Genomic DNA, 16,721 nt, shown 5'->3' on the forward strand with positions numbered 1-16,721 from the left:
ATATTTTTTTATTTAGTAGTAGTAAATGTATGTACAATTTTGATCTCCCGTTAAATATAGTATAATTTTTGTACATATTCCAAAGGATCAGGTTAAATAAGTGGCCGGTTATTCGTTAGCAAAAACAGTGAAGTATTTATGAAAGGACTTAGTTGATAAGTTGAGGATAGTTGGAGGAGTTAATTAATTAATTTTCTTTTTTACATAAAACACGTAACAAACTCTCCTTTGTATTTCATACGATTGCATACTCAAAAGTCAAACTTCAAACCTCTAATCAGTTTTCTAAGTCCTTTCTAATGTCGATTTGTTTTTAATTTTTTTAAATTCCAACTTGTAAATTAAATTATAATTAGGACAACCAATACTAGCATTGCTAACAAGAGTAAACTAAAGGTTGATATCTAGCTCCAATAGCAAATACAACATGATAAAATAATAAAAATATAATACAATGTCCTTTCTGAAATCCACATGGCATCTGTCATAGAAATGAATAGAAGTAACATTTATTCTTAAAAAAATTAATAATTTATAAGTTTTAGGATTTAGGGGTGTAAACACATGATCCAATGCTAACATTATAACAAATAAATATAATATGATAAAATATAATATATCCCTCTTTCTGAAATCGACACATACATTCTGTCACAAAAATGAATAAAGCTAGGGAACACCTATTCTGTTTTTTTAATAATTTTTCTTTATCTTGTCAGACAATTAGTCGTGGAATCTATGATATAGCATAAATTATATAGCAAAATAAGTGAAGCCAATCAAGAACTTGCCAGGAATATGCATATGGGTAGTGGTTATTTACAGATCATCATCTTTTATACGCTTATCAGAATATCACATGCATGCAACACAGATCATATACTATTGATATGCTGTCCAACAATTTTGTGAGATCTTATCCAAATCTGAAACTTTTTGCTATTCATTGTATAATTGCCGCGTTTCCATGTCGAGAAGGATAATAATTAATCTCAACTAATGCAGGCGTATTCATCCTTTTCTCTTTCAAATAAAAATAATACTGAAAGGAAAGAGGAAGGAATATGAATACCTCATAGAAACAACTCTAGCTATAGCTTTTGGACTTGCACACAGAGGTCCCTTCATGAATTAAAATAGCACAAAAAGAATCTCACCACTTCACTAACTGTTACATATACAAGCTTTGTGAACTTAATCTAAATAATATTAGAATCCATAAATTAATTTAATGTACAATCATGTACATGATGATTGTAATAGTTAATTGCTCTTTTATGAGTTATAACGTACGTAAAACCATGCACTTCTATGCTTAATTCGGCACAGTTTTAATTAAACCAGCATATATAAGATACGTATGACTCCATGACTTCATTAATTAATGATTTTACACTTTTCATCCATTTTTTTTGGTATTGCGCTATCTGCCTTTTTTTTCTTCTATTGGAACTATATAAGATAAATACAAGTGTCGGAGTAAAATACAAATAAAATTAACATTAGTTACACAAATTCAACATTACCCTTAATTTTTGTTTCTCTTTTACTTTAGCTATAATCAACATATCGGTTGTACATGTGAGATATATGGGGTCTATGCAACACTTTCTCACGTGCAAGGAGAATTCGTCAAATGGAATGAGTTTACAAAACTCAATCGAGTAGTTCAATTAGTTTTTGTGGCTTTTAGACAGCTCTTAAAGCTCATTTCTTTCTCCATTTTGCAGTTAATCTATACAAGTTTGAAGTCCTCATTTATAGTGACTTTTGGGTAACTAGGGAGGCCATAATTGATTGACAAATTGACAAGTATTCGAGATCTTGTTTTCATGATGATGAGAAATTAAAGAAAAATCATTCACCAAATTAAAATAAAAAAGAAATTAAAGAAAAATCAATCTGTGTTTCCAAAACCCCGTGAGGTCCTTGTCCATAGAAAGAAGTCATCTATATATGGTGTAGACGGAAAACATCGCTTCACATAACAATGTCGTTCTTTTGCATCCATTTTTTAGTGACTTTTAGAGGTTATATAGAGTTCTTTTCGTACGTGATGACAATATATCGTGGTTTATACCTTTCAAGTTCCGTTTATGATGACTTTTGGTATCTATGTTAGGTCGTTCTTCGAATTTTCCCCTTATTTTTTTTATATATATTTTTCGTTATTTCCCTATCCACGTGAGTGAAGGGGTCTGATTGATAAGGACTTCCTCAAGTTCATATTTTTTTCCTTATTGTGTATAAATATATTGTTCTAGTTGACTCTTTAATTGACGAAGTTCTAAATCGATCAGCTCATCAATGAGTAAAAAATTCATTAACATAAATGGGAACATATAGGAGTTTTTTTTTATTTCATAAAATAGGAGAAAACTCAGAATAGTGAATTTTTTTACTAAATTATTATTTATTAAGAAAATAATTAATTCACTATATCATTAATTAGTAGTTATAAATATATTTATCATACCTTATCTATAGTATTAATTTGTTTAATTTAGAGCAAAAATAAAAACTGAGAATTGGTAGTTGGTGTGACAAGAGCCATAAATTATGTTATAAATGTATCTCTATTCTATTTATATATAACAATTTTAAGTTTTGGTCATGTATTTATAATTATTTAAAATTTTAGGAATAATTATTTTTTTATTGACTAAAATATAATTTTTGTTCTCCTATTTTGTTTAATCCGTAATTTTGGTTCTTACATTTTAAAATAGTGATCGACATTATGTTCTTTTATTTTAAAAAAATTCTTGATTTTAGTCTTGTATTTCAAAATAGAAATATTTAGTAATCCTATTTTATAAAATTTATAATTTTAATCAAATTTTTAATTTTATCTATATTTCATTTTTTTTATTTTAATCCAATTGAATCATAGATCTAACAAATTCATTTAAGATATTATCAAAAAATGATTTAATTAATTATAATATAAGAATAAAACAAATCAAACATAGATAAAATTAAAATTACACAAAAATTACATATTATTTTAAAATATGACATCATAATTATAAATTTTCTAAAATAGAAGGATGAATTGTTTTTATTTTAAAATGTGAAAACTAAAATTATGAATTTTTAAAATATAAAAGACCAAATTAATATTTTTATTTTAAAATAAGTAACAACTTTACAAATTAAGCAAAATATGTGAATCAAAATTACTTTTAATATTTTTTTTCTCATATGGTACTTATATTATATCCTTGTTAGAAATTCTACATATATGATAAATATCTTTCGCGGATTTAACGTACGGATGTTGGCCTGGACATCAACTAGAATTTTTTTTTACAGACATTACTTAGATTAAAAATGCGTTAATTAAGTTTCTCATTTCTAAACTTTTTTAGAAATTTAGGTTTTGGTCCTTATAAAAGTTTGACCGGTTAAGGTTTTTTTAATTTTTTTAAAATTTGATTTTTTGTTTTTAAATAAAAGTTTGATTAGTCAAAGTTCTTCAATTTTTTTATTAAGATTTTTAGTTCTTAAATTTTTTAAAAAATTTGGTTTTTAATTCCTAAAATCTCATTAAATAAATAAAAATAATAGATTTAAATTTTTTTAGGAACTAAAAACTGAATGTTTTTTTTTAAATGCAAAGTATAACTTTTAATTAAACTAAAAGTCAAATTTCGTAAAATTTAAAGCACTGAAATCATAATTAACTCATTAAAAATAGAGGAATTAAAACTAAAACAAGAAGGCTTGTTCTAAATGACCAAGTAAAAAAAATTATTTGTAATAAAAAGTAAACTAATTTTAAAAGATATTTTTCAAGTGTAATTAATTTTTTTGCTGAATTTCAAATTTAATTAAACAGATATGTCAATCTTTTGAAATATCAAAAAAATATGGGTTTGTCTAATTGACTCAAAGTAAAAATATTTTAAACAACCTCATTTAATGATATTACTATCACATTTATAAAATATGGATTTAATGCCTTGACTATCAACAAAATATGGGTTTGACTAATTTAGATTCATATTCTAAAATTATATCATCAATGCCATCACTGTCAGATTTAATGCATAATTTTTATTTTTTTTTTCATATAATTTATGTGTAAAATTAAAACTTTATATTTGTTGATTAAAATTATAATATTATAAAATATTAAAATCTTAACAATTATTTTTTTTTAATTTGCTTTAGATAAATAGTTATTATAAAAAACAAACTTTAGGTAAATGATTTTCATTTATTTTACAACTTGTAAGTATAATACTTTAAATATTTTTCCAGCATTTTCATTATAAATTTTAATTAAAAATTATTGATAAAGAGTATAACTTTTAATTAAAAGTTATAGATAAAGATTATAAAAATTAAAATTTCGTCCATATATATTTTACCTAAGGTGAATAAAACATACAATGATTAAAAATAATTATTAAGATTTTAATATTTTATAATTTTATTACATATATATTTATGTATTTTAGCATAATTTTAGTTATTAAATTTTAATTAACAATTATAAAATTTTAATTTTACACAAAAGATATGAAAGAGAAATTAAAAATGAAATATTAAATGTGATAATCATAACATTAATAATTGAATTCAAAATAAAACAATTGTTTGAATTCAAAATAAAACAATTGTTTAAATTTTATTAGTTATTAAATATGGGATTGTTTAATGCTATTTTTATTTAGAATCAATTAGATAAATTCACAAAATATACAGTGTATAGACTATATACCTGAGAACCATTGCACGAATCAAGATGAGTGTATCAATATTGAAGGGGAGTATTAAGAAAAACCAATAATAATTATCTCTCATCAAGAAAAACTACCCTGCAATTCCACATAGTTATATTATACAACTGCTATTAATTAAGTTGCAAATTTTAACCCGTCATTGTTCCCCCATTTTCGATCGATGCCACCCAAAGTTTATTTACTTTGATGGATCGATTTTCTATATTCATGCAATAGTTTATTGGGATACTATTGTTTATAAAAAAGCATATAATGTACATTTTTTTCTGTGTCTCAATTGACTTGCAAATCAACTCTAAAGCTCTCTTGCATAGTTGCTTATATATAGAAAGAAAATATATAAAAACTCTAAAGCTCTTTTTCTTTCTTGTTTGTATGTGTGAGATAGAGAGAAAAATATTAAATATATTAGCTCTGGTTTCTTCAACAATATTCACATGTATAAAACCAACTTCAAATTTGAGCTACTAGCTAGAACTACTAGAAGAGGATTTGGAGGGCTTGAAAGTTTTCAAGTGTAGAACTTCACTTGAGTATTTCCTATTTTCCTTGACACGCCACTCCCTTCATGATTCCAAAACTCAAAAGTTACATAGCAAAAAGTTCCCAAGACAAAATGAATAAACTTGAATACGTGAGAGATGCCTTTAGTGCATATACGTACACGTGGTTTCTTTTCTTCGTATGCGCTTGTAGTGCCATGCCTCAGCCAGGCCCAAGCAATAAGCAATAATAGGAGCAATAATATCAAGCCTAGCTTCCTTTTATATTGATGTAAGTTCGGTTTCATTTCATGCCATTCAATTCCCTTGAACACAAAATGAATAAGCTTATCTTTTTAGATCCTTAATTATTAGGCACGAGAATGAAGGAACAAGAGGATATCACAAAGAAGCAATGAGTTCAGTTTGTGTCTCCCCATTAGAATGTAGCTCATGTGTCATTTCCTTATTAGAGGACATTGAGTTGATAGAGAAATTGATTTTGCACAGTAAAATTATATAAAAATGTATATGATCCTTATGGCATCTCCTCTCGTTGCTTAAAGGATTATTTATTTTGAGATATTGTTCCTTAATTTTTTATCATGGGAGAAGATTTATGTGTCATGTCTAACTGTTTAAAATTAAATTGCATTACTTCTATAAACAACGGTTACTTGTAATTTTAAAAATTATTTTCTTGCTAGGATGAGTCATTAAAGGATTGTTTAAAATTATACTATTGAACAAAATGTGTATGAGTTGTTTAAAAATAATATGAAATTATGGGAAACAATGAGATAAGAAACTCAAAATGAGTTATTTAAATTACACTCATTTTAACCAAGTTATTGACATGAGTTTATTATATAATTTTGATCACTCACATGTATTAACCAAAAAAATCTCCTTAAATATATCAAAACGAGCTGACTCATTAATTTACAATATTCCACCAATGCAATAAGGATGACGATAACAACAATATTTTTTATTATACTTAAAAATAATTGTCTTAATCATTCATTGTAAAATTTGATGTTGAGATGTAAATTGTATTTTAAATAGTTAGCAATACTATTTACTATTATTTGACCAAATTATATGCATTTTTAATGTCTTTTTAGATAAATTTTTCAGTATACACTTGTAGGATAAAAATACAAGAAGTTAACAATTCACTTTCTCTCATAAGTTAAAATTAATTCATGTACTTTAATTTCTTACTAGTCACATCAAACATTTTCAAAAAAACTTATGTGCATATAAGTTGATTTTAACTTATCTATCACCTTATTTCTTTCTCCTATAAATACTTGTGTAGAAATTTATCCAAACATATTTTTTAATAATAATATATTATCATAACTTTCAATTATTTTTAAATGCATTTCTCCATTTTACATCACTAATCCATTACACACAATTAAATCTGGCTATAAAACTTTCATCATGACAAATAAAGCATATAGCATAAGAACTGTTTGCACACATTCATTCATACGAGTTGATGAATAAAATGCTAAATTAGTTAAATCACAAATCACAATTTGAAGAAAACATTTATTTTAAATTTCCAATGTCCAGTTTGTTTGAAAATCATATTAGCGAATCCCGTTTCTTTAGTTTAACGAATTTTGTTATTAAAATTATATTTTTATGATATTTCTTTTTAAATTCATTTTTGTAGTTTTTTTTTGCTAACTTTAAAACATTAATTATAATTTTAATATTAATGTTATCAGGCAGTGAACTATTAAACCAGTAGTAATAATAAATGAAGTACAATATCTATTATATTTATGATGATAATACTATAAACAGATATCTTTGGCAGTAAAAAAAAAAACAGATTTTGCACATCTTTTTGTTCGATATATTTTTGTGCAAACTTGGCAGTGTGTGCTGGCAACGTTAACTGGTGTTGGGAGTTTGACAAGCAATTCAAGTCGTGCATGTTATTTTATTTGTTGGTTTCATGCTTCTGGCATTCACAGATCAAATATGATTTCATTGCTATCGTCGTCTTTATTGATTGTGGTAAGACTGTTTCGATCTTTTCATTCCAATAAGTAACTAGAAAGCATCAACTTGTAAAACTAAATTAATATATATATATATATATATATGTGTGTGTGTGTGTGTGTGTGTTTTGCCCAATTAGATTCAATAATTAATCACATTAAAATAAAATTATTTAGTCCAAGCAATAAGACTATTTCCTAGCTTTTAAATATGTTTGTATATAGTTCCTTTAGATATATTGATTTTAAGGTATAGTTTCTTATTTTGATAAATTTTTAAATGAGTCTTTCAAAAAATAATTTATTCGCAGTTGATACTAAACGCGAATTGCAAAAGTCTAACCTGAAGGCATGCAGGGACCCAAATTTCTTTTTTGTTGAATGAATGGGACCGAATTTTCTTGTCAAGTAAAGTAGACTTTATCAAGCATAAATTTATAAAAGAATTTATTTTTTACATAAAGATATTCTATAATTCATATTAAGTCAATTCAAACTTCACCATCGACATATAGCATAAAGAAATAGTTAAAAAGAAATCCTACCATGAACAAGATCAGGTTGGGATTTATTTTGCAGGAGTATTCTAAGACCTACCAATCCCAATAATGATAATCCAATGTTGATTCTTTATTGATGTATAAAAATTTAATTACCAACGAATTATATGGAATCACGCTATTACATTTTTTAATTATTTAAAGGATTTAATATTTTTTTATTACATTTAAAGGATTTAATAAAAATGTGTTGATGGTTTAAAAATTTGCATTCTCTTATTATGATAACCTATCATAAAAATGTTAGACTTTTATAATAATTATTTTAAAAATGTACATATATGGTGATTTCTAATTAATTCATAGTATCAATTTTTTTTACATTGATAATATAGCAAAATTAAAATCTCGCTTTATACAAAAAAATTTGTTTAATTTTAATGCATTTGTATATTAAGTTTTACGTACACTTTTACCTAGCTAATATGTATGTCATTGACATCTTATTGAATAAATTTAAAAAATATTTAGTTACATAAAATAGTAAGTTCATCAATTAATGTGATGATGCATCATTAATGAATATAAAAATGATGCTTTATATTTAACCTTTAATTTGAAGTGACGAGGTGTTTTAACTTAAATATGTAACAAATGTGCAATCATTTCATGTATTCATTTTATTTATTCATTTTTCTGGAATGTTTTCAGCAGTGGGTGACATCAAGTGGGGGATGCGATAACGATGTTGTTGTAATATAGACAACAATAATATGCATCTTAATTCATCAGCAACGTACAAGAAAAGCATACACGGTTATTTACCTCTCTCACCCAAAATAATTGTGCTTTCCTTTAAGTTGCATAACTAGTGAACAAAATAACTTCCTTCAAATGCATAATTAATAATTAAACACAAGAACCGAAGAAGAACGTTGTTTTGGTGGGAGTGAGTAAACGCCAATGGAATCACGTTGGCCATGAAAACGAAAGCATAAGAAGATGCCTAAACAAAATAACTAGCGTGCGGCGACACGATGAAGTTAAAGTATTGAATAATGTGGGGTTTTTGGTTCAAGTTCAACTTCATGTTCCGGTTTCAAGGATTCAAGAATAGACAATGGATCCTGCAATCAACATATCGTTGGTTCAATTAATATTAAATTCAATCCTTTTAAATAAAAGTTTAGATTCAAATTTTATAGATAAAAAGTAATTAAGAGAATTGATTCTATTAAAGTTATTCAATTAGATCTTTTTGCCAAAAATTAATCTTAACTAAAGCCGTTAAAATTTTTACATTAGTATCATGATAATAAAAAATACAATTAATTGGACAAGTCTATCTATATTTCTGCTGAAGCATGTTTTCTTATGGGTGATAATATTGGATTTTTAGGCTACTTAAAGGAAATGAGATTGGACCATTTTATAAAATTCGTGATTTGGGTACAAGAGTAAAATGAAAAGGGCATTGCTTTCCGCACCAACAAATTGTTGGTACACCCGGTATAAGATGTTCAATTCCAATATTACTCTTCCATAAAGCTGATACAAATTACGAATTTGTAAGCTCATTACGAATTGACAATCCGTATTAAGTGATCCATACGATTTAAAAAAAAAATAAAAAATATATTTTAGGAATTAATTCAAAATTAATGGTTCATGCAAAAATCAAACCTGTGATTTTCACATTATTAACATAACACTCTTATCAATTGAGCTAACAAATCAATTATATTATAAGATAATTAATGTTACTGTATATAACACTCTCATTGGACCCCACCCCAGGAAACAATAAAGTTTGAAAGTTGCTATTTCCACTCTCTCTTATTACTAGCACACTTTCCTTTAAAAAAAAATTCCCAACCATACCCTATAAAATGCACCCCCCCTATAAAACACACTTTCCTTTAAATTTTTTTTTCCAACCATGCCCTATAAAATACACCCCCCCTATAAAACACACTTTCCTTTAAAAAAAGTTTCCCAACCATACCCTATAAAATACACTCGCCCTTATTTATCAATGCTTCTTCACCACCATAATCATACACTCCTCTTCACTGTATAAAAAAAAAAATAAAAAATACACTCCTCTTCATCACTCTTACTGTGCATTAAGCGGTGCCAATTAGGAAATGCACATTTAATAACAAAACACCAATCCTTTTCAATTCTCAAAGTGCAACCTAGCCCACCATTTCTTATCTAGAAAACACTAATTGATCAAACAACATTGCAACTCTATCACAAGCTCTAAACACACTAGGTACAATCAAACTCAATTCATTCTATATTTTTATTGATTCTGATCATTTTTGGAAAGGAGGATGTGACTATTTCTAATGGTGTGCCATAAATCATGAGGAACTCAATTGTGTTATGAATGTTTGGCATCGTGTACAATGTGCCAAAAGGTTGAGCATGATCTAATATTGCTACGGTTTGTCAAAAGGAATACAAAGCACAATGGATAATTCTCTGGTGAATGGAAAGCAATTAATTTGGTTTCCTTTTGTGACCATACCCAAAGAAAAGTAAAACACTTCCATTGATTTTAAATCAAATCACAAGAGAGATTCGTGGAGGGATGAGGAGGAATGCATTTTTCAGGGTATTTTTTGTGAAAAATAAATTAAAAGGGAGTGTAATAGAAATATAGGGAAGTGGAAATAGTAATACCCTAAAAATTTTGTATGGTCCAAAAGAAGTAACAACTCACATTTCTAAATGCAAGCTGCCACATTGGGCTAACAAGTTGTTGGTCTATCATGGCTCAACAACACCCCTGCCCCTGAGGATCTGTACAAACACAAGGTTGATAAAATTGAACTAAACAAGCCAATCAAATTATCCTGGCGATTAAAATACTTAACAAAAACAATTACTTTTTTCACAAAGTGTGTAATTATCATTATCATTTTTCTTAAGAGTTTAATATACATATAATGTTAATATAAAAATCTTCACACTATTAATAATAAAAAATTATCATAAATATAACTTTTGAAGTTGTTATTATAAAAATTAATAAATTTATTTTAGATTAAATAACTATATAAAAACTTTTATATTGTTAACCATGTATTATTTATTCCTTTTTTTAAGAGAAACATCATTCAAGGACAAACCTTACCTTCAAAAAGATTATCTCTTATAAAAGAATTATAAACTAAAAACACTTCAAATAATTCAATCTATTTATTATTTTTCGTCAAAAAATAGGAGTTATAAGGTTGACTTGGTGGTTGAAAAAAGAAGAAAGGAGGGAGAAATGGGAGGGGTCATGTGTTCAAATATTTCCCGCGGACAAAAATTAATAAATTAATAAGTAACACTGGTCCATAAAAGAAATTTTTTAAAAATAACATATTCTTTTCATAACATTTATAAAAAATCATAAATATATAATTTTAAAACTTTGTAATTTAATGAATTATATGTTATATATTTTCCCTTATAATCTATAATTTCAAAGTTTTTTTAAAGAAAGCAACAATACCGATATGAGAAACAAACAAGAACAAATAAAATGGTACACTATTTATAGTCAAAAAGCTTGTTTTTGTTTAACAATGGTTTCTAACTTTTTAAAAAGGTTAATTCAATATTTTTGGGCCATAAAGTAGAAGAAGCCTTCTCCTCTATGGGGCCTGGGCTTGGGTTGACCTGTTATTAGGGTTCTACAAACAAGCAAAATTCAAATAAAAGCAGGAGAGCCGTTGGATCTCGTGGATCTGATATTAACCGTCCGATCAATCGTGTACTCATTCTATAAAAACAACACTGTGAATGGTCGCCTCTTGCGCCGCTTCTGTTATCTTCTCTTCTTCGCAGCCTCTGCACAAAATTAGGGTTTACGATTCACCTTCGAATGGAATTCACAATTCGCTTCGCTATCTGGTCGATGCGGATTATTTCAATTCCCATTCGACTCGTTCCCTTGAAGCAATAGAGATTTGTGTTGTTCTTTTATATTGTCTCTTCGACAATCCTTTTGTTTTCGGAGAACACTAGAGCAACTAAATCAAATTTGGTACCAAAGTTAGCATTTTTTTTTACCGGGTTCGGTTTTTTTCGTCGATTGAGTAACTGGGGTTTCGCTATTTTCAACTGTGATGAGCCTACAGACCTGTAATGATTTTGCGGGTATGATCGCAATCATTAATTGAACATCTAAGGGACTGAGTTCTCCAATTTTGCTCCCAGTTTTTTCAGTCTCTTATTTTAGATTTTGGTTTCTAAAGTTTGATTTTTCCTGTTTAATTTTTTAAAAGCTATGGTGCTTTGAGTGTCAATGTTTGAAAGGCTTCAGCTTTCTTTGAGTTTTTTGCTTGCACTTTTTTCAATGTGTTTGGAAATGTTTAATTGAAGCCTAGATGTGTGTTCCCCTCGCTATCCATTGTTGCAATTTTGATGCCGCATTTGGACGTCGGGGAACTAAATCGCTCTCTTTTGTTTGGTTTTTGATTTGAAGTATTCATAGTGAAATCATGATGATGTTAATTATGTTTTTGTGCCACCGGTTGAGCTCTTGATTACAAAGTTCATGATTTCTTATAGTTTGTGATCTATGTTGGCTTCATGCGTGAAAATTTGGTGGGTTAGGATGAAGCTGAATATATAATCCAATGCTTGATTTGAGTAACTACGAATGATGTAAAAAATTTCTATGCTTCTGGATCTACATCAGTTTTGAGTAATTTTTGTTGTTAATACATAGGCATAGCTATAAGAATTTGTTAATTGGCTCATTGAAATGGATTGTTTATTGCGTTGACATATGTTGACTAGTGTATCAACATATGTTTATTTGGTTAGGAGTTTCCATTGCTAACATCATGTGATGAAATTGGAAAAATCTTAGGACACCTTCCTACACAGCAAAGTTGCTGTGGATGAGAATAATTTTTCCATGCTGATGATGAGCTTAGTTTTTGTTCCCCGCTTAGTAAGCACAATAACAATTCTTATTAAAAAGGAAAGATTCTTTTGGAATAGCAACATCAAGATTAGTGATAACTGCAATGGTTTTATTAACACTATTTGTGTGATTATCGAATTTTGTTTTGTATTTAATTAATTTTTTTTAAACTTATTATTGTGCAACTCCACATTTGTTTGGAAATCGTGGGATGCCGAATCTACTTCATAGGGAAACAACCCTCTTGAGTCTTTTTGGTTGAAGGTACTTTTCTTAACATGTTTGGAAAACTAACAAAAATTGATCTTTATTAGGGATGAATATTGGTTCGAGATTCGTCAAAAATAATTTCACATGTATGTTGTATTACTTGACAGATAGTATGCCATTGAGTTTTCAGCTTCATTTATCTAGGCTGTTTTTTTAAGAGAAACGCTTGTTTTATAAAAGCTGATGACTAAATTTACTTTCATAAACTAACAGAAAAAATCTTGAGATAGTAATTTAATTATTAACGAGTACAATTGTGTGCTTCTAGCATGAAGCTCAAAGTGCAACTTCAGTCATCTTGTAATTTGTATAATTAATTCAATTATTGATAGTAATTTAAAAAAATATTAAAATTTTAAAACAACGGAAATTTATTTTTATTTATATACTCTTACAATGCTAATGAAAAGTTGATTTCATGGAATTTATCAATAATGACCATTGAGAAACATGTTTACCAAAGCGAAGGATGAAAAATAGCAACTCCCTATGTAATGAAACTAAGCCTGTTACACAACTTGTCCCAAATCGTACAATATGGCACTGCCAAGGCCATCACTTTACCAGTCAGGCAAATTTACGTAAGGGGGCTTATTTTAAAAACTATTTACGGGGGTTTGTTTTAAAACTAATGACGGAGGGGGTCTGTTCTTGGGTGTAACCCGCCATTGCCACTGGCGGCAAAGGTGGAGAGAGGCTGGTATCGTTACTGGTAGTGACGATATAGGTGGAGAGAGGCTGGTATCGTTACTGGTAGTGGCGATATAGGTGGAGAGAGAAAGAACAGTGTCGTGTCGCCAATGGGAATGGCGACACCCAAGCTGGGACTCGTTGACCGTGATGGCAAGATAGGGCAAGGGCAATCTCGCCGTTAGCATTGGCGAGATGCTCCCTGTTCATGACTGGTGCCGCTAGCCCTTCTGGCGGGATTGGCGCTGTTCATTTCAGGTGTTCAGAGGCACATGCATTGCTTTGTTGTTGTAAATTTTGTTTAAATAAAGCAGTTGCATGATACTCAACGTATGAAGTTGCAGATGCTCTCCTTGTTCATGATGAGACTAAACATAAGGTCTGAAATAGGGTTCAAAGCTAGCTGTAGATGTTCACAGGTTGCGCATGCTCTCCTTGTTCATGATGAGACTAAACATAAGGTCTGAAATAGGGCTTATAACTAGCTGTAAATGTTCATAGGTTAGGGGTTCAGAGATGCTACACCATATTCACATGCATACAGTTTAATGGCGTGTAAATTAAGAGATAGCTTCAGCTTTCTTCTTGTAAATTTTGTTTAAATAGAACACTTGCAATGATATTGAATACTTGCAAAATTTCATACTGAAAGAGAGTAAGAAACTGAAGAGAGGAAGAAAGAGGTTCGTTTGAAGTTTGAAATTTGCTGATTGTATAGTAAGTATTTTATATTTATTTAAATAAGTCTTATTTAGTTTTATTTATTTGTCATGTATAAATTTTTTATTTTGAAGTAATAAAATTTGGAGGTCAAATTGCATTAATTTTGTAAATTAGATTTTTAATTTAGAAATTATTAGCAGTAATTATTTGTAAGCCTTTTTTTAACTGTTTTTGTGAATGAATTTAATTTCCGTATTTGACATATAGAATTGTTTTGGTATTATTTGAAATATAATTTAATTTAAGACAAAAACTAATTAGATGCTATTTCTTAACTATTTTCTGGTTTGTTTAGAGTTAAAAACGAAGTTTCATTTTACTTGTGATAAAATATAGTATAAGTTAACAACAAAAAAATTGTAATTTTAATTATAAAATATAGTATAAGTTAATAAAAAATTTGTAATTTTAATTATGTTCCGTGTAAAAAATTGTAATTTTAATTATGTTCCGTCTAAAATTTTTTTAAGTGTAATCCTTTCATTTATAATCCTTTTATTTTGTGTCTGAAATTTTTGGTAAAGTTGAAGAATTTTTCATAAATTATTTAATTAGATTAATTTTTTTTAGAATAAAGTATGAATGTGTAGTTTAAGTTTAATAGAGCAAGCAAATAAATAGTTTATATTTGTATCATTGACAAATATTTAATTGAAATAATAATTTGATTTGTTAGACTAAAATTTGAAGGTAAAGTTTAAGTGAATTTTTTTTAATTAGAATTTTTTTTTTAAAATTAGTATGACTAATTATTTGTAATCCTCTTTGTTCATGGTTTTTGTGGCTTAGAAGAAATTTGACTTGTGACCCTTCCAGTTATAAATATTATATGTGAGTCTTTAAGTTTTTGAAGGAATTTTTTTTGAATTATTTAATTTGACGTATGAGTAATTTTGTTTTTTTTTTTTGTTAGAATGACGTCTCAATGTTTATTTAAGTTTACTAGAAGAAGCAAATAAATTTTTTTATTTTTATGATTCACAAAATAGTTAATTGAAGTAATAATTGTTTTATTTAGAAACAAATTTTAACACGTGAAGTTTAAGCCAATTTGTAATTAGGTTTTTTACGTTGAAGTAATTTTTTAATAATGTTTACTTATTTTAATTTGTATCCCAAGTTTAAGTTTAAATTTAATTTAGTAGATGCAGCAAGCAGATACACTTATTTATTTTAAAAAGACTGTTGTTATGATTAATTATTTTTAATTTTGTTGATGTAGGTATATCATGAATTCAATTATTACAGTGTTGTATTTCAACGGAAGAGTATTTGAAGACAATGATGGTGTAATATTTGAAGGCAGTAAAAAGGCCATTCAGATTAAACGCGGAATTAGTTTCAATGCTTTGAAAAAAAAAATTGGAGATAAGGTAAAGTTAGAAAATAATGAAATTATTTCTACTATAAGTTGTAGATTTTTAGTTTCAGGAAAATATGTTGCGTTGCAAATTTGTGATGACGAAGATGTTGAAACTATGATCGAAAGTTTTCAACAACAACAACAAATGTCAGTTCTAGAGTTGTACGTAGAAAAGGATGTTGCTGGTGGTTCTATGTTTCATGCTGCAAATTCTGTTACGTCATGTGGACGTAATGTATCTCATTATGAGTCGGAACTGCCAAAAAATATAAGCAATTTACATGTTGATGAAGATGATGATGATGATGATGATGATGATGATTATCTTGCATCTAACTCATACGTTGAAGAGTCTTTCGATGAAGATGATAGTGATGATGGAATATCTCATACAGACGATGAAGTCACTGACATCGTTGAACCAGTTTCAATTTTTCACCCAAGCGAAGGTAAATGTTTGTGAAATACAAAATTAGTTGAATACATCTATCTTTTTATGAGAATTGTATTTAATGGTAATTAAATAGGAGTAGTTTGTTGACGTGATTTTATTTTATAAATTATTAGGTGTACCAGAAATTCAAAATCCATTTTGGAATGATGCTAGCCATTATAATAATATCAACTGGAGTCATCCGGACGAGGAGGACATTTGTGGTCTAGACATGCCAACGACTTTTAATGTTGGACAAGAATTATATGTTGGCATGGATTTTGACAGTAAAGATGCAGTCAAAAATGCACTCAAACAATATGTGATGAAGGTGCATCAAAGTTTTAAGGTTGTTGAAACGAAATCACACAAATATATCGTTTGTTGCCCCAACAACACCGAAGAGTCTCCTTGCCCTTTTTATATGAGGGCAATTTTATCCAAAAAAACTGATGCATGGAAAGTGACACAATGGGGTGGACCGCACACATGTCTAAATATGACTATGACACAAGACCATGAGAAGCTTGATTCAAATTTAATTGCGACTTG

The 16,721-nt window shown here is 28.0% G+C and overlaps 3 non-coding genes across 3 annotated transcripts; all 3 read left to right on the plus strand.

The window, feature by feature from the left end:
* The first annotated feature begins 11,874 nt into the window (after positions 1-11,874).
* Positions 11,875-11,960, plus strand: LOC112999408 (small nucleolar RNA SNORD25). Its single transcript, XR_003264595.1, has one exon. It is a non-coding gene; the product is annotated as a small nucleolar RNA SNORD25 (small nucleolar RNA).
* A 111-nt stretch (positions 11,961-12,071) lies between these two features.
* Positions 12,072-12,214, plus strand: LOC112999449 (small nucleolar RNA snoR136). The gene has a single exon (XR_003264636.1). It is a non-coding gene; the product is annotated as a small nucleolar RNA snoR136 (small nucleolar RNA).
* Positions 12,215-12,366: 152 nt separating this feature from the next.
* LOC112999446 (small nucleolar RNA snoR31) lies at positions 12,367-12,454 on the plus strand. Its single transcript, XR_003264633.1, has one exon. It is a non-coding gene; the product is annotated as a small nucleolar RNA snoR31 (small nucleolar RNA).
* The last annotated feature ends 4,267 nt before the right edge of the window (positions 12,455-16,721 follow it).

This window comes from Glycine max, chromosome 14 (genome assembly GCF_000004515.6).
Source record: "Glycine max cultivar Williams 82 chromosome 14, Glycine_max_v4.0, whole genome shotgun sequence".
Taxonomy (NCBI): Eukaryota; Viridiplantae; Streptophyta; class Magnoliopsida; order Fabales; family Fabaceae; genus Glycine; species Glycine max.